Here is a 19,139-nt window from a genome sequence, read left to right on the forward strand (position 1 = left end):
AAATTGAGATAATTATACTGATTGTCCAGAACCTGGGCTTCAAGCTCAGATCTGCCAAGCTCTTCTTCAGCATAGCTAAGTAGTAGCACAGACAACAGTGGTTCAGGGCTGCGATACCCTGGGTCAGCTTAAACTCTTTCAATAATATGATATATATTCTGGCCCGAAGCTATTCTTGGCCTTCAGTCTAAGCTCCTGAATGCCTTTTGCAGAGGGTAGGGTAAGCAATGAGAATAACGGCTGGCAGGAACTATCTTCATGATGTCTATAGTTTACCCTAGTGAATCCTCAATTTCCCTGTTAGGAAAATGTTAGGCTGAATATATTAACGAAAAAGGATTCCACCTTAAGCCAAGGGACTTGTTTTAGTACAACCAATGTATTATACTTATTGAGGCAGTATGGTAGACACTGTATCTGTATACTTACATCAAGTATCAAGGGATAATATTATTTTTTTGTGGAAATGTTATAAAATAGGAGCAGTGCTTGATGAGTCTGAACAATAGCTGTTACCTTCCTATTCTTCTTAACAGAGATTTTAGACAACTTGCAGGAAATGACCATCCTAACCTAGACTTTATTTCACTTAGTCAAACTGTAGAAGGATAAACTGTCATCTTTGTATTGTGATGCTCCAGTCATACTTCATTCCTCAAGTTATACCAACAGCTAGATTTATTTCTCAAACTTTCTTGTCTTGATAATGGCAACTCCTTCGCTCCCTTCTTCCTTCGGACAAATCAGGAGAAAAGTTGTCAGATTGACTCAGAACAAATACAGCTTTCTTCTTTTAAGAAAAAAAGAAAAAGAGAGCCTGTAAAGAAATAAAACATCTAAACAAGTCTCCTCTTCTGGACAAAGCAAAAGTGCAGGAAATAGACATAGCCTTTGGGGATTCCATTCCTCTCCAGGGCAGATATAAAGTAAAGATTTTAATAAGGTAAGTAGGAGAGTCTAGAAACAAGTGTTTCTATATTCAAATGGAGTTTGAGTTGTCTCCTCAGTTAAGGGTAGATTTCAGCTAATTACACTGTTCAGCCACTCCCAAGACCTCATTTTAACTTTTGCTTCTAATTCTACATGCTCCAGATAGGCTTTCTGCAGAGCTAATGGGCACCACTGAGTTGTGATCCTGCTTTTTAACTCTCGCCTTACTTCACAAAAGTATTGCCAGAAGTGCTGGCTGCATGTTCTCTAGCATGTCCTTGCTTTCTGGACTCCATATGAAAAGGACACTGAAGAGCATGTCTGAAGGGTAAACCAAGACCCAGAAGACCAACTTTAGAGATTTCTGATTCACACAAAATTCCTTGCATAAAACACAATGTGTATTTTCATAATCAATTCTGTGCTTAGTACTTATCAAAAATAACAATTATATTCTTAGGTGTTAAGAAAGGAACTGAGAATGAAACAGAAGCATTATAATAACAGTGTTTAATCCATGAGGCACACGTCTTGAATAACACGCATAGTTCTGGTTCCTTATCACAGAATAAACATGTACGGACAAAGGTATATAGGACAGCAAGGATGCTGATAAAGGCCTGTCTCCATACAAGGAAGGAATTAGAACTACACTCTGAAAAGAGGAAAACAAGACAGATGAAAATAGATCATAAAATGAATAATGACTTGGAGAATATGAATAAGAAATTTATATTCTCAGTCTCTTCTGGTACAAGATACTAGGAACATCAAACAAGGCAATAGGATCAGACCAAATAAAAAAGCAATTCTTCACAAAATCCATAACTAAACAGTGGAAATCCGTGTCTCAGAGTGCTGCAGATGAAAAATACTCTGTAGCTCACTCCTCTCACTTTTAAAAAGCACAAAGAAAACCAAGTCATTTAAAAAAGATTATTATCATGTAGCGATTTCCTCAGAATAAACTCCACATTATCCTTCTGTTGCTACTCCCTATTGCCCATATTTTGGTGTTTTGGCTACCGTTTTCTGTTCTTCCCATCTGGTGACCTGATTCACTTGTGCCACCAGAAGACCCTGGGTAATTTATCTCTTCAGCTTTTCAGCTGCCTGACAAACAGGCGAGTGTTTCCTTTCTCCCTACCTGTTCTTCTTCTTGAAAAGCTAGAAAGTGTGACAAGTAAGTACAGCGGTGAACAAGAAGAAACTAAAGAAAAACATACTACTAAGTCTTCATTGAAGTCTTTTTCAGTGACATGGAATTTCAGAGAATCTCAAAAGGAAAAAAAATTTTAGGGAGAGCATCTGAAAGTTTCTGAAAGTACTTCATTCGGAATTACCAATGTTAAAACAGCAAACTATAATTGGATAGTATGAAAAAGCCCACTGTAAAATTAAATAGCTGTCTTTTTTCATGTTCCTTTTCTGCCTTGGCTGCCCATCCAAATTGGAGTGCTTCAGGATGTTGGTTTTATACCTGGCATATTTTAGGAACACTATACGCATAAACAGAATTATTGCTGCTATAGTGTAAGACACCCTTGACTTCTCTCAGATGAAACAACAGCTCTGTGACTCTGTCACTACCTCATGGCTGGCCTATGATGGGATCAGAAGTTTCTCCTTTAGTTTAAATGACAAAGATCTTGCGAGAGCTTAAGTGGAAAGTTTGCTTTACCATTTTGCAGTTACAAGTAGGAAATCTCTGCCAGGCTGTAGTTAGACCACTGACACAGAGTCTATGCAGCCAAGGAATCACTTCACCTCATCCCACCACTTACCGCATACAGTTTCACACCCTGGCTGACTATTAGTGTGCCAGCCCTACAAGGTAGCCTTGTTCTTCTCCAGACTTGTCACACTTCAGTCGTTGTGACTTTCCTTGAAAAGTGTCAGAGTTAAAGACATGTAATAAATGCCCTGTTTCATTTTGTTTCAGGAGTCCATCCTGTTGCTATATTATCAAAGATGTATATCAAAGTTAAAAGATAAGTTTCTTTAGCCAGGATTCTTTTGCCCTTCCTGCCCTTCTCCATCAACATCCCTGATTTCTCCTTTCACCACTGATGACTTGTAAACTAAATATATCAGTAAGTACTCCTTTAGCTGTTCAGTGTCTTTTATTGCACCCTCTTTCATGTGGTTCATTGTTCAGTTTTATACTCAACTGGAAAAAAATATCTTCTGTTGTCTCTATTACTGCTTTTGTTTCTTTTTGCTGTTTTTAACAGTTGTGCATGGGCATTCCTTCTACTGCCATGCTGTTCAGGACTTGAAAAATATTAAAGAAGCCCTCTTTTACCCCTGATTTTCCCCCAATTCCACCTGTGCCTCAAATGAATTATCTACATAAAGCCAAAAGATCAGAAATGCACCCAGTTTTCTGCTAGCACCAATACTCCAGTGTAATTTGCATCACATGAAGACAGGAAAAAGGAACAAGAAATAAAAATCACTGAATGTGGAGAGAACAATAAACTTTTATGCAATATGTAGCATTAAAACCATTTACTACATTGTAGGACACACTGTTATCAAAAGAACTAATAAATAAAAGAATTAATAAAGCTCAAACACAGGCAGTACTTTAATATCAAGGGAACCTCTCATAATTGCAGCATTTACATTGTTGTCTTCTAATTATGCTTTTTTAAAAATGCATACAATAAGATTCTATAATTGTGCTTAATGTGCATACATTACAATGTATAAATTACCAGGGAACAAAACATTATTTGTTTTGCTTTTAAATTAAAGGTGAGCAACATTCTGGGGAAATACAATATTGATTAATATTGGGGTTCTGTCTCATAAATTACATCTGACCTTATAAGGATTGCGGTTTGAAATATATCATAAAGTATGTTATCACACTATGGTCTGCAGCTCTGATGCTGCTATCTTGATTAAGATAATTTGCAGCTTCAGTGAATTATCAGCTTCTCCCAGTCAGTTTGGAGATGGTAGGGCTCCGCGTGATGCTGAGAAATAGGTGAGTGCAAAAAATGACTTTTCTTGTCATAGAAAAGAAGACTTGAATATAAAGCAATAAATAATGCAAAATGCATATATAGTGTATGGAGTTGCTGATGATCCAAAAGACATTGCTGTTGAAGAGTTTTCTGAAAAATTGCAATTAACTTCCTCTGATCATGTAATGATCTAAGAGAAAAATTGAAAAGAAAGCACAAATTCTGCATTGACAGCCCAGTTCAAATATACGAATATGGCACATGGGACAGCAATTAGTGAACAGAGTCACTATTATCCTCTGCAATCGGTTCCAAACAAATGAAGAAAGAAGGCTGCAAAGCCATATGGCACATATATTATAAAGTAACCTGTTCCATTCTTTAGACTTACTATTACTGCTTTTGACACAGCTACAGGAAATAAAAAGCTACTGGAATGCAGACCAGGAAAATATATTCCCAGAAGGCTTTGCAAAACTAGAGGCCGGAATCCTTGAGTGGAAACAGACTTTGCAAAGCCGTCTCCCATTCTCTGCAACTTAGAGGATCTGCTCAAATGTAAAATACATTCTACAAATGTGGCCATATTTAGTAGCTGTGCTTTTAAGATACTCATGGAAAGAAAGGAAAAGAAAGCAAAAAAGACTTTAAAAAAGGGGAAGTCTCCTCATGGAGGACTGGAACGTAGACTGGTAAAGAACTGTTTTCAAGAGAGGAAGCACAAAGTCAAACAATTCATAGTTATCAAGCAAGATTCAATTATTTTCTTGCTCTATCATTCTTCCTAATGCACTGCTAACCTGAATCAAGTATGTTCTCATTGGTAAAACTGATTTTTTTTGTCATCAGTGCTTTATAATTTCATTGTTCAGCCTAAGCACTGGACAAGATTATCACTTTGAATCTTTGGTAAATTTGCCTACTAGCAAACTAAAGGTTTTTTTGCCTACTAGCAAACCAAAGTCTTTCCTCTCTTTTCTGAGGCTCGGTGCCATAAAGATAGGATTTGTATGATGTTTCTAACAGCTGCAGCAAAAATACTAACACTAACAGTAAGAGGATTCTGGAAATTGACCTTTCAGACCTTTTGTCAAAAAAGTGGCACACACATAAGAGAAAATCATGAAGTGCAGTGTTTAAAGTTACTTGAGTACTTATGCACCCAAATATATGGAAAAATAACATCTTCAACCAAAGTTCCATATATTGATTTTTATTGTGTGCCTTTTCATACCTTTCACATATTGTACTGCCTCACCAGCTATGTTTAGTTAGCTGGGCATTTTAACATAATATTAAGTCCACTGAAAAAGAACCATGTCTGACAATGCTTTTGAATCACATTATTCATCTTATCTGCCTAGCTTTAGATATCTATTTCTTTTTTAGAGAAGCAAGTCATGGAAAATATATTGCTGACACTGGATACCGAAACATTACATAGAGGCTTTTTAATTTCTTGGAATTCTGTTATGCAGAATTGTCTTTCCTGGATTGGCCTCTACACAAGAGAAATTCAAAGGACAGATAAAAGAGTTATTTTCTCAAAGATTTATTCTAAAACCCTTTAAAAATTATATAGTGTGTGCATTTCAAACCTGTGTTGGTTGAAGAGGCAGACCTTGGAAGAGCATGTTAAAGGAATTTATTTAGTCCTAGCATCATGTTACTAAATATTAAAAACCTATGATCCACAAACCAGGTAAAAATTGCTTTTATAATATTGGATAGTATGTTGCACACATGCTGAGACACTTAAATGAATAATCCATTAAAAAAAATTAAATATTATTCTGCTTCAGGACACCTAGTATTTGTCTAACATTCTTGCTCTAAATTGGTTAAAATTAAACCATAATGAAAGTATACATACTATAAATGAAAGAAAGCTTGTGCAAAAAAGTGATAGTTATACTTAATCTGCCAGTGACTTCAATTTCGTTGCCTACTCTGGGTAAAGTCTTGGCCTTAGTGAAGGCACTGTGTCTAATACCAATGGATTTCATTCTGTATGTTCTGAAGAAATTAACAAAAATCCTCACATGTTGTCATAAATATAATCTAGAAACTCTTAAGTCTTTGTCAGTAAAACAACAATGGCCTGTGCATGACATTACACTTTTTGGTCGTTTGTCATTTAGCTATATTGACAATATTGATAATATTTGTAACATTGATAATACAATAAAGTTTGCCAAAAATTCCCATCTTGGCAAATTAAGGTTCTTTGTATGGTCTCACACCAAAGCGTATAGGGAGGTAATTTGCTGACTTCTTTATACATATCAGCAGATATTTATTCTAATTGTTTAAAGGTATCAGTGCTCTGCTGAACAGTCACACATAGCAACGCTACGCTTCCAAGAGGCAGTCCAAAAGAAAAGCTACCTATATAAGGGTAGCTGTAGGATATTCTGTGAACAGCTGTGTTGGCTGAAGAGTGCAATATTCAGTGATCAGTCCCAGCTACATTTTACCATACCCTGCTAGAGGCCTCTATTGACCAGGATAGTGTTACAACAGGTCTAAATTTCCCAGAATCAATCTTCTTTTTATGTCTGGAAATTCCGCCTCAGTACAAGCTATGGCCCTGCTGCTAATTACTATTTACTTCAGAAATGAAGCATCATGAAGTTGTTCTGACACAGGGAAAAACAGATGTTAAAATTTGCTGTATTTTCTATCTTGTCAGGCTGGCTCAACAAGCTGAATGAAACTGGTTTGTTATTACTGTACAGAAAGAGCTAACCTCTCCCCTTGAAATCTAAGATTAAACAGTGAAATACTGACAAAAGTAACAGATCTCCAAGGAATTATATCAAAGGTGTGGTCACATCCAGTTCTGCCGATACAGAAAAATCATGAAAGGCATTGCACCCTGTGCCCAGAACAAACTGGTTAAACACACAGTTGACCACCTGCTAGAACGGAGGTGATCTCAGCTAGCAGGGGCCAATGAGCAATTACAGGGTGTAAGCTCTCCTCTGAGATCATCTGCACCTGAAACAGTGGGTATGACAACAGACTGCCTTTCCCTTAGCCAGCGTCCCCAGCATCTCTTCAGTCATCTTACTGGAAATCTGATTGATACGCATAGATGTGAAAGGAAGGCAGGCCAGGCTCACTGTCACTTTGCAGGGATGTGATGCCGTGAAAAGCCGGAGTTGAAGAGCTTTCCTGTCTTCTCAAAACAGCAAGGATCTACTTTAGTTTAATTACAATCACTCTGGTAAGTGGAAATATATCATTTACGGGTATTACATGGCTTGGGAAATCAGATCAAGATGATCACCTGCCGAATTTTAATACTGGTGTTTCTCTTTAGTCTCTCACCTCACGTTCACTGCCTATGCTTCCAAGATCTCTGTGGTATCATAAATACACACAGAGCTATTGAAAACATTAACGCAAAGTCCAAAAGATTCTACAACTGAATTCACACAGGCCAGACAAAAAATGGGAAGTTCTGTTACTGGAGGGTGAAGAGTGACAACATTAGCTTTCCTTAGGAAGATTGTAAAAAAGAATTGAGTTTAAAAAAAAAAAGAGAAAAATGTACACTGGCAAAAAAAAAAAAGTTTTCTTCCCTCTGTATTTGATTGTATTTCTGCAAGACAGGGGTTGTAAGCAACAAACCTGAGACAGGGAGGGGTAAGCAAAGGTTACAGTGAAGAGAAACATTAAGGAACAGAAAAGGAAATGGAAGAAAAAGCAGATGTAGGTCAAAGGAAATTCTGTTTTGTGCAGCACCTTGAAGGTAAAAATAAGGAGAACTATATGGGGAGTAGGTGGGAAGTCAATAAATGAGTTCAAGATGCTGAAAGGAAAAGTCTTTCGAATAGAAGTTTATGGTGAGGATTTTGGCAGCAACACCATAGACTGGAACGGGAAAGAACCTGGCCAGGGGAAGGCAAGAATTGTCAAGGAGATGATGAGGATGGAGCAACCACACAGGAAAACTAAAGAGAGTAATAAGACTAAGTCTCCAGAAACAGATCACACTGGCCATATTTGAATCTACTTTATTGGGATGTATCGTTTGGCTTCTGTGGCTAATGTGGGTCTATGTCAGGGCAAAAGACATTATTCTTTAGTGACACCCAGATTTATGCTTTTAGAAAAGAAAAAAATCCCCTTTTGGATGTGCCTCAACTTTTCATGAAAATGGAAAAAAAGAACTAGAAAAGTGTCTTTTTTTTCAGTTATATATTTTTCAGTTAGTGGATAAATTTCCAATAGGACAGATGCATATAGGTTTGCTACTTGTTCAAAGGAATGAAATGTCACAGTATTTATAACAAAATCTCCATTTGCAAAAACATGGTGACGTTTCACTTGCTTGAAATTGAGGAATGCGAGTGACAATATTGCATTGGTGTGCAATGGCACCAAAATTAGTAGGTTAGAACAACTGTTGCTGTTGCCCATATTTCTTCACTAATTTTAGTCACTGTGGTTCCAGAGGTGCCAAATCAGCCCTTCTGGCTAAAAATTCAAAGTTTGCAAGAAGTAAAAACTATAAAACCTTACAGGTAATAATGAATGTCTTGGGTCTAATCCTACTAACACGCTTGTAGGTAATTTTACTTGCATGGTAAACCCCATTTACTTTTCTGGGATTATTTCAGTTACTAAAATTCCTCATGTATGTAGGAGTTTAGAAGCCTGGACCTGTTCTTCATATTTTTCTGTCATTTGCTGGCAGTGTTTTAGGAAGGGAGACACTTAAAAAAGATCCCAGACAGGAGTGTAAAGAAGTCCAAAGGGAACAATTTAGAAATGGCCAAAGCACTGTAACAATTAGGATAGCAAGGTTTGTTCTTTAACTAAAGCTGGTGACTTCTGTAGGAGCTATATAAGCGCACTGAGAACCCTTTTAGAATTTTGCTTGGTCCTTTCCCTCTTTTTCACAAATGAATAGAGCTATTCATTTCAATGGGACTTTTGTCTGTGTGGGTCTGGAAAGCTGTGTGAACAACTTGCACAGCTCCAGGTAGCAAATGTTTGTAGGATCCCAAATGTTAGACAGCCTGTAATACTAATGTGGAAGGCCTCAGTGCAACATAAAGTGGCTCAGTAGATATTACCCACTACAAAAACTAAAACAAACTAAATGATTGGCCATAGTAAATAGTTGCATACCTTTAACAGATTAGAAAAAAGAATCAAAGAATTCATCTTCCTTTGTCTAGGCCAATGTAGAGCAGTATTGGAAGAGATGGAAAAAGGCACATGACTTCAAAGTGTTGAAGCCAAGAAAGAAAATGAACGTAAGGAATTCCATCATTAAAGATTCAATGTGGTCTTCAATAAAACAGCAAAAATGATAAGACTAAGTGCTTACACACTCTCAGATGCATGCTCAAATTGAAAGACCTAACTCTTTTGCGACCATATGCACTTTAGTTCCACAGCTTCAGTATCAGTTCTAAGCAGAATTTGATGATATACTCCAGTATCTTAAAACACGTGCCAAGGATTAATATGACTAACTCATGCAGTGGAACACAGGACACCTGTAAATTTATGACCTTTATTTGTCTAATGGCTTCCTCCTCACAAGCTTTGCCTGTCTCCCATCTAGTTAAGGTTTCCTCATGCTTTCAGAGCCATGAATAACTCCCTCTCATCTATCCATAGAATCATAGAATCATAGAAAGTTTTGGGTTGGAAGGGACCCCTAGAGGTCATCTAGTCCAACCCCCCCACAGCGAGCAGGGACACCACTAACTAGATCAGGTTGCTCAGAGCCCTGTCCAACCTGGTCTTGAATGTTTCCAGGGATGGGGCGTCCACTACCTCTCTGGGCAACCCATTCCAGTGTTTCACAACCCTCATTGTAAAGAATTTCTTCCTTATATACAGCCTAAACCTACCCTGTTTTAGTTTAAAACCATTACCCCTCGTCCTGTCACTGCTGTCTCTACTAAAAAGATTGCCTCTATTAATTTTGTCCCTTTCTGATCCCATCTCTTTTGGCAGCCTCTACACAATGTTTGCCACTTTAGGTCAGGCTAGCCAGGGGGTTTTGTTTTTCTTTTCTATGTGGGTCCCAATTCTTAGGAGTTATCCATGAAGATATTTCTTCCCTGACATACTCTTCAGCAAAGCTGATAATTAGTGGAGAAGTAGACACAACTAAGGAATAATTTTTAAATTAAAAAGTCCGTAACAAATCATAGCAAGGTCAATGCCTGCCTAGTCATTCAACTCACATGTTGAATTAACCTTTTTTTCTTTCTGTTGTCCCACATTTTCACCTCTGCCTGTGTAGTTCATAATACATTGCTGACCTGACCAGAGAGAAGTATTAAGAGGACATTTTGGAATGACTATAGTTCTTGAGCTATTCCTTTGCATAGGAGTAATTCCCCTGAAACTTGATGTCCCCCTAAGGAGGTGCATTTATGACCCATGGAGCATACAATTTGATATCTGTGTGGAAACAGCAAAAATAAAGAACAGAATTGTTTTCTTACTAGACCTTGGTTACATGGCTACTGTATGTGACCATCTCTTTCCAATCTAGAAAGGTGCCTGCTTGCAGCGAGAAATGACACATTTTATTTACAGCTGGATTGTAATGGAGCAGGTTTAAGTAGCTTCCAGCTGTCTTTGTAGGGACTTGTCAGAACTTTCCTCTGAAAGGATTTGAGAGATATTCAGGAAATAGCAGTAGCTTTAATAAATCATAAACTGAAACCTGTGAAAGCTGCAACTACTCAGTAGCATGAAGATGAAGGAAGAGGGAGAGAGAAAAGCAAGGGACAGAGTATGGTTTGGGTTAAAAAGAGCATTTTGAAATACAACACTGCCTGTTGTGAAAAATGACTCGGAAAGGCAACAATTATTTCAAAAACTGTTCTGGGGCACAGAGCTGATGACACAAAACACCCATTCTTGATGCAGGTGAGCAGGTCATTTTTGCCTGACACATTTCCCAGTGAGTGCCTCTTTGGGTGTGTACATAGACTTTCATACACAGCTGTATGTATTGGAGAAGATATAGGTATTAACAGAAAATATACTGTAAAAAAACCCCAGAATGGTCAAAAAATTAACTTACATATTTTAGGGATACATTTTGCCTGAAGTTCTTACTTTCAAATTTCCTCACTCTCTTGCTGGCTCAAGAACGTCTTACAAAACAGGAAATATCTATAGTTCCTAGCACGAGGCCAGAGCCAGCTCACAGGGTACACATGAAGAAGTGCAAGTGCTATGGGCTTTTTCTGGACTCTGGTGCAGTCCCATTTCCACATTACTGAGGGAAAAGCAATTTGTTGCTGGGGTGTACCAGAATATCTGATAAAATATCATTGCTTTACATCAACAACTTGCTTTTAAGATTCTCTACTGGTGTTCTAAATATTCCTAAAATATAGCTTTAAAAAAAACTCAATGAAAATGCACCTTTACAAACCAAGTAAGAAAATAAAATTATTTTTCTGTTTATTATAATGACACAGTCAGGAGGTCAGATTCAGTTATCCCCACATAACCCCACTGAACTTGCTCAATGGGGTCGCAGTGCTGCAAGCCAGAGCAGAGCTTAGCCCAATGTGTAAATTTCAGGAAGAACAAACCTTCGTTACAGAGCTGAAAAGAATCCTTGTGCGCTCTGAAGGAAAGGTATAAAGGGGTGCTTGTTAATACTAGTCAACACAGTTCACTTCCTGGAAAAAGACGGGGGATCTTGGTAAGAACCTGTGGCTCTCATACTGAGCAAGGCAAAATTTCCCAAAGAGAAAAAATAGCTAAATAGAATTTTAAAAAACACTACGTGCTCTGTACATCTTTATAGTTGCATGACACATTCTATGGGACAGACTTTCTGCAGGAAAAATCAACAGCTTAGTAACTGACACTACCATGTAGTGATTTTAACTCTTCATCATATTTTTCCGTTTTACTACAAAATTTATTCTTTTCAGAAGTCAACATGCAGGGTATTTTTTTTACCAGACCTTATGTTGTGCTATTATTATCTCATTATCTGTATGAGTCCTGTTTATTCCAAATGCTAGAAATTACTTTAAACTGTCTCCTGGTCTCGCTCCAGAGGAAGAAAAAAGCAGCATGCTTGTGTGTGTGTGAGGAAGAGAGAAAAAGAGGAGAGTTCTGTTGTATGGCTTGGAGAGAAAAACTAGTTTATTGAAAGAAAATTGAAGTCATATTACATCTGTAGGTGTCTGTAGGTCTGGCATAAAACCAGGAGTGGCTGGTACCCTATTTGTTTAGTATTTAGCCACCCTCACAAAGATAGCCCATGCTCTCACCATGTCAGTCATTTGGTCTTGATTACAGCCTGGAAAATACTCAGGTGAGATCCCTTCATAGGTTAAATAGTACAGCCTCTGGGTACCCTCTACTGACCATGCAGTATGCTGAGCCATGGATAGGGATTCCAGTTTGTCACAGCTGCTACCCTTGCTCCCCTTTCCCCGAGAGGGCTTGTTGTCAAGAATCTGCGGTCTCATTCCCTCCTCCTCCCCATCAGCACCGAGTTAATAGGCTTCACGGTTTTGCGACGTGCAGAAGGTGGGTGGGTTTGTACGCCTGAGTGGAGGCTCCATTTTTTTCCTCTGTTTTGTCCCAGTGCAGACACAGAGTGGCATTTGCATTGTTTCTTGGGCTCTGCATGCCTGCAGAGGGGGCCAGAGAATCCAGCAGTCGCTGACTGCCTGATCCCAGTGAACGTGTCCTTTTAGAAAACCTGTGAAGTACGTAATACTTTGAACAGAGACAATGGGAAGCACAATGTAACTCAATGTTCTGATAAAGTATTGCCCTCTAAGGCAATCTGCTCATCACGTGTTTACTTCAGCAATTCACTAGCCCTTTTCAGTGCTTCTCTCTGAAAAAAACACTAATTTTTCTTGTTATCAGTGGTTTATATTTTTCACTTCAGCTTTTGTGGAATGTGTACCAATAAAGTCTTCATAATCTTTGTATTTTAAAGAATTTTGTCAGAAGTTAAATGCAATATGACTTTTCTAAGACAGTATGGAAAAATAAAAGAGAAATCATGATCCATCTGTAAATTCTCCATGTACCACAGTCATTTATTTCTTCATACTGAAATTTGAAATATGAGAACAAAGCAGAGGCAAAGCCAAATAAAAAAGCCACACCAGAAAGGAACATCTGCAAAATTCTCTTAAAAAATGCACAAATGTTATGAATTAAACCTTTTCTGGCTTTCCTTACAGCTGCACAACCTCACACTCAACAAGACAGGAAGGACTATTGAAATATTTCCTATTCACTCTTAAGAAGCAGAAGCTCATACCATTTATTGAAAACATTAAATAAAAGTCTGTGTGCTGACATAGTCAAGAATGTGTAACAGCTGATAAAGAATAAAAATAGGAATCATAAAATGCAATGTAAAGTGCGAGTAATTTCAACTTTCATCTTTAACACAGTCTTTATTATGGCTACAGTTGATTTTGCTAACAAGTAGTAAGGACCAGTGGAGAAGACGCTACATCTCACACTGAGAGGACATACAGAAACATTTGCAAAAAAGGAAGACACTAGATTGTGGAAAAGTGCTTATAAGAACAGGCATGTTTCTGTGACTTTTGATAAAGAATCTTATGGAATTCCAAAAATAATGACATGTGCCTTTTCAGACCCTTCTTTTGATATACCAAGTCATTATTTTAGAAAAAAACCCAATACCACCAAGGAAACAACCAGGTTGAAATAGTCAGAATTCAGAAGTCATTTATACTCGTCTGTAAACTCTTTCAGTCTGTTGGTTTATGGATCTCTTCCAAACTTAAAGCTTGTCTTAATGTTTAGGAAAGGAAACCTCAAAAATCTTGGAGAAATAGCCCAGATAAACTGCTTCATAATCAGTTAACTGGCTGCTTACACTGAAATATGCTTTGCACCACTGAAGTCAGTGTGAAAAGGATTTGGACTCAAAATAAGGCAAAAATTTCTAGCCACAGAGCAGATACTAAAGGGCAAAGCCCATTTCAGGAAGATTTTCGGTGGTAAAATTCTAGATTACATACCTGCTGATTAGTGTAAGAAAATTAATACAGATATTTCTCTTCTCAAGCATGTAACATTCCTCTATGCATGGATATCAGCACAATTATTTTACATTGACAAATATTCATTTTAAATTCTTCTTGTCCAATATATTACGTACTTCTATACTGTAGGATTTTGCAGACTGGTATTGTGTAAATACATATGGCCACACTCTGCATCCAGAAGCAAGGAGTTTGAAAAGGAATATATCATCACTGAAATATGCTGTGAAACCTCTCTTACTGCAGTGGAGAACAAAGAGTTGCCAATGCAAAGTCTTCTACCAAAGGACCTCTCACACATCACAGCTGCCATGGCATTTCTGATGTGAAATGCCCTGTGAAACTGCATTTTGAGTTTTCCTTCATTACACATTGCTTTACAGACCCTTAAGCAAGAAAATATCTTATTTCCAATAACCGGGTAGAAACTGGAAAGATATCTACAATCTTTCTAGGCAGATGCACAATCTCTAAGGAAAGCTATAATGGAAAATAAATGCTAGGGAGGTGTTTACTAGTAGACAAAAACATTTCTTTATGGTTATGTATAATCTCATTTATAGTTTTGCAGGTGAAACCAGAATTTATTTATAAATAGAATACATCACTTTGCCCAAAGCCTAAAGCTATTCTGAAAGATGTTGGTGTTTCTAGAAGTGACACTGAAATGACAAATAACAAGAAAAAGTGCCAACCATAATATAAACTTTATACAAAGCAAACATTATGTGCTTGTGTTAAATATTTTATACTATTAGCATTGCTACTGAATATAGTGAATGGTGTATTTGTGTATAGGTTTAATCTTTTGACAAAAATAGATTTTTGTTTGTAAGTGAAAGGCTGGGTACTACATTTCCAAAGACTGTGCTGTTACCAATACTGGAAGCACATGTCCATGTCAGAAAGTAAGAATTTTCCTGAAAAATGAAGCTGATTAAAGATTCATAAAACCATGCATCAAGTGAAATCAAAGATTTGCTGGATCAAAATTATTAAATACAGAGAGAGCGCACCAAGTATTTTTCACAGCATGTTAAAATAATGCATAGAAATTAACTGCCTCAGAGGACACAAGCTGGGCTGTATTACTGTCCTTTTCATCACAAAAAGATGGGAGAGAATGTTCATAAGTGGTTATCAACACACTGAAAAACCCCAGTCTCCTGTTTCCTACCTCTGACTTACTCTTTCTTCAAATCTAAACTCACTGGCATACAGCAGAACAGTGGTCCTGTGTCAGCCCACAAGAGGAATGGAAACACTGACAATGACAGTTATATTCAAACCTATAAAGAACCATATGTCAAAGCTGCAGATAGTAAGGACACCACCAGCTGCTAGTCATGTTCTGGCCTTTAAACCTCTGTATACATAGCCAGGACTGCAGCTTCATGATATTAAAATATTTCTAAAATCTCGGAGGAGAATTCTATATTACAAACACAAGAAAATGTGTATAGACTACATAAATTGAAATGTTCACATTAATTTTCACAAACAGGGACTTCCCTTAGCTGGCTCCAGGGTTTATGTGCTTTAGGATCAGGGTAGAGAGAATCACTGTCTGTATTTGCAGTGCAACTTGGCACTGAAGTAGCAAATAAACTTTGCTTGTGGCTGCTTTCCAAAGCAAACAGAACTTTTATCTCTACTTGAAACTTTTATTAAAACAACGAATATCACATCTAGTATTTATAAATTCCTTCTGTCCTGCACTAAAATGGACTATACAGAAAGATCATTTCGGTAATTAGCTCAAACCGAAACCCAGGACAGAGGAAAATTTTTGCATAGTGCAATGTGTTAGGGTGGAGGGGTGATCAGATCTTGTGCTCCTCTATTCACCCTCTTAACTCTACAGTCTCCAGAAGAAGAAACTTGTCTCAGCTACAGTAATCCTGGGAACCCTGCTCTGGCATGGCTCATTTTCTTCCATTCACAGTGAACCTCCCTTAAAAAGTCATAAACTGCCCTGGAATATGGTTTCCTATTTTGAGTCAGAAAATTACTAGCTCATTCTTCTATTTATTCCATGATACGTGATGTACAATTTTTCTGATGCTATCAAGTATATTTAACACCCCAGTGAAGGTATCAGAATCAACTTTTTGAATGCTTAACTCTTATGTAAAGCTTGGACTCTTCTGTGTATAGAAAGAGCATTTACTTAAAGTTGGATCCGTGATACCTGACACTGGTAATATATTGTTCGCTGTTTCCAGCCATTCATGGATGGGCTCCAGATATTTCCCTGACAAATGAATAAATTGTATTTTATTTGAATACTCTTATAGTAGCTAGAAGCATTTTTCAACAAAGGACCTCACTCAGGGTGATATAGTTGGTGAACAGGCTTTCCAAATAATTTTTCATGAGCCTGTACTGTACTACTGTATACTAATAATGTACATGTTAAAGCTGTTGCACTCAGCACAGATGTTCCACTAACAGAAGTACTTCAAGCTGAGAAATTGCCTGCCGTTAATTGTACATTATTAAAAAATAACACTGTTTTATCTACCAATCCATCAAAAACCAGTTTATATATCTACTGTTACTGTGAGAAAGGAGTGAGGCTGAAATAAATGTTACCTTGCTACAAAACAAAAAAAAGCACATGGGAAAGATTTTAGAGAATGCCACCTACAACTTCTTGGCTTCTGTTCCTTTAACAAATGGAAACCAGGCATTTCCAGTGCAGGCAGGCATTGATTTACTTGGGGAGGTAGATTGTCTGAGCAATGCTCAATTTTGTAGCACGTGTTCTCCCTTTCATATGGCAGAGGAACTGCAGCGGGTCTATCCAGCAGCCCTGTCAGCCCCTGTCAAACCACGATATCCAGGAAATTAGGGATGGAAAAATGCACTAGGTCTACTGGTTTGTTAGTGCAGAGTATTTCCTTCACTCCTTGTCCAGGTCATTTGGAAAGACAAGGAAATTTCCAAAATCTCACATTTTTCTCCAGAATGCTCTACTATTTTCATCTGTCCCTATCACTTTTCCCCTATTTGTGCAAAAATTGGTGGTTTTATTCCAGCTGTTGCCCACAGTAGCAGAGTCAGCACAAAGTCTTTAATAAGTACAGGACTCCAATGCTTTTATTACAAAAAATCATTTTCAGCCTGTTGCATTCCTGCTTACATTTGTGCTACCGTTTCTCAGTTGCTGGAAGTCATCTGAGAAGAATACTATGTTACAGAAGATGAGAGGTAAGCAGAAGCAAAGCCACACTGATCTGAGCATTACTGGCTACATAGCCATGGCAAAGCTGAAGAACCTACATAACAAACTAGTCAGATAATTGGATGTTAGCCTGAGCTGGTATCTGTGCTGCCATGACAGCATAGGCAGCTCAAGACTCTGGCATTTATCTTTCAAACACGACCTAACTGCCATTTCTTCCATTAGAGATAACACTGTTTTAACCAGCCCTTATATATCAAGCTGTTACTTATGTCAGTTGGATAATGTCTGCTCCCTGTTCGTGATGATGAAGTGTTTCAAGCTAGAGAAAATTTTCCTCATGGTTGCTGTGAAGCACTTGTCTTAGTCTTTCTGTCCTGTGCGCTAGGAAGAAGGGCAGCTTGCAGAAGCACGGTTTTGCCTTATCTGCAGCCTGAGCAGATTCTCCAGGAGTAACTGAGAAGCAGAAAGAGACTTGGGGGCTACAGCAGCATCACTCAATATCCCCAGTGCCTCTCTGCGTTAACACATTTGATTTCAGACCTCCATTTCACACTAGATTTATGAGGATGCTCCAGCCCTATGGGTCTCAACCAAAAATTACTAAAAGATTCAGAGAATGGGACAGAAATAACATGAGTGACATAACTTCCATTAGAAAATTTTAACATAAAAGAGTTTGTGAAGACAGGGATTCTCCTTCCACTAACATGGAGATAATCACACTTCTTTCATCATCCCATGATTAATGTAGTCAGAAATTACCACTGAATTGCATGCATGGATACATAGAAACAACAAAAGACACTGGCTCAGTTCCCCTCTTTTGTGCAGAATGTACAACTTCTGTTGTCTTTTTTCCCTTTTTGTTATGATATTGCCAATCCTGAATGAAAGAGCTTACAGACATATAAAAAGATTTGGATGGAAATATAATACCTGCATTTTTGTAATTTGTCATTTCTAAAAACCCAAAACACCATGCGTAGCATTTCTAAATTGAAATCTTCAGTTATGGCCCAACCACAAAAACATGCCTATGCTATCATGTGGATCCCAGCAATTACAGTTTGTTTCTATGATCTTAACTGTATAAAATCTCCAAGCAGTTATTTTGGACAAAACATATTTCTATGTTGTTGTTAAACCTTTTAAGATCACTTTCTATGAATTCTATTATATAATAAAAAAACAGGTTGGTATTTCAGACGGAGATAAAAAGTAGGAAATTTAAAGAACCTGATAGTACCTGATTGGCTTCATTTTGAAGAATGCATTAGTAGGTGACAGTCTTAAATTAATGCGAGTATCTAAGAAAGGTCTGGCCAGCCTGTGGCCATTTATGTCCTGCCCGTGTAGATATTTCCACTCTAAACTGCTCTAGAGGTGAATCTTCAGTGCTATGAAGTATATCAGGCTCCACTGTCGATGGATTCAGCTTGGATGCATTGAGGTTTGTCATGCTTCTGCCAGCTAAGATTAGACACCTCTTTTATTAGGCGGTTTTTTTCATGGTGTGTGTTATACTTCCATGTTGCTTGCTATTATTCCTTACAGAGCGCTGAGTTCCTGCTGTAGTCTGGGTCATCAGAGGGATATTTGTTAATGTATCTGCTTATATATACAGCATACATTGATTTAACTAAACAGTGGTAATTTTTTTTGCAAAATCTTCATTTAAAATTACATGTGCTTCAAATCACGGCAGGATATGGGAAAATTGGAAATAAGTCTTAGGAAAGTAGCTTAACAGGATACTTGGGTATCTACTTAGCATTATACATTGATGGTTTGAAAAATAAATATTCTTTGGGAATTGAAGAAAATCAGAAAATTTTCTTTCATTCATGCAACCATGTTTCTCTAGGTGAGGATTCCAGGTAAAAACAGAGTGGAAATTAAAATTAGTATCATTCTAACTCTAGATCAGTGTGTCATGGAACCAAAAGCAGAAAGTAGAAGCAATAGACAAGATACCAAGTGTCTCTTCCAACA

The sequence above is a fragment of the Opisthocomus hoazin genome, chromosome 6 (assembly GCF_030867145.1).
Source record: "Opisthocomus hoazin isolate bOpiHoa1 chromosome 6, bOpiHoa1.hap1, whole genome shotgun sequence".
Classification (NCBI taxonomy): domain Eukaryota; kingdom Metazoa; phylum Chordata; class Aves; order Opisthocomiformes; family Opisthocomidae; genus Opisthocomus; species Opisthocomus hoazin.